At 48.9% G+C, this 810-nt stretch overlaps 1 non-coding gene across 1 annotated transcript; it reads right to left on the reverse strand.

The window, feature by feature from the left end:
* Positions 1-394: 394 nt before the first annotated feature.
* LOC123118600 (5S ribosomal RNA) lies at positions 395-513 on the reverse strand. Its single transcript, XR_006458150.1, has one exon. It is a non-coding gene; the product is annotated as a 5S ribosomal RNA (ribosomal RNA).
* Positions 514-810: the final 297 nt, after the last annotated feature.

Below are 810 nucleotides of genomic sequence, written 5' to 3' on the forward strand. Positions count from 1 at the left end.
GTGCTTTAGTGCTGGTATGATCGCATCCGACATGTTTCCCCGTCTTCGTCCCTTATGCTTGCCACTCCCAGGTCCGCTCCAAAGACGATTCTACATTCTCACTACCATTACAACCGTTTCCTAACAATGGATAATGTCCTATACTACTTACTCTCCCGCTCAATCACGGAGACGAGTTTTCCACGGTTTCCACCCCTCCCTCCATACCGCAGCAACACGAGTTTTTTCCACCCCTTTCAGAACGCGCTCTTCGCGCCACAAAGCCGCCCCAACACGCGCGAGCAATGAGCATCGAGCTTAAACATATCGCAAACGTCAAAAATAATATAACGGGATTAATATATATCGCGCACGTGCGATATGTTTGTCACAAGGCGCAAAAAATAATTAAAAGGGAATGCAACACGAGGACTTCCCAGGAGGTCACCCATCCTAGTACTACTCTCGCCCAAGCACGCTTAACTTCGGAGTTCTGATGGGATCTGGTGCTTTACTGCTGGGATGATCGCATCCGACATGTTTCCCCGTCTTCGTCCCTTATGCTTGCCACTCCCAGGTTCGCTCCAAAGACGATTCTACATTCTCACTACCATTACAACCGTTCCCTAACAATGGATAATGTCCTATACTACTTACTCTCCCGCTCAATCACGGAGACGAATTTTCCATGGTTTCCACCCCTCCCTCCATACCGCAGCAACACAAGTTTTTTCCACCTCTTTCAGAACGCGCTCTTCGCGCCACAAAGCCGCCCCAAGACGCGCGAGCAATGAGCATCGAGCTTAAACATATCGCAAACGTCAAAAATAA

This window comes from Triticum aestivum, chromosome 5B (assembly GCF_018294505.1).
Source record: "Triticum aestivum cultivar Chinese Spring chromosome 5B, IWGSC CS RefSeq v2.1, whole genome shotgun sequence".
NCBI classification, from domain to species: domain Eukaryota; kingdom Viridiplantae; phylum Streptophyta; class Magnoliopsida; order Poales; family Poaceae; genus Triticum; species Triticum aestivum.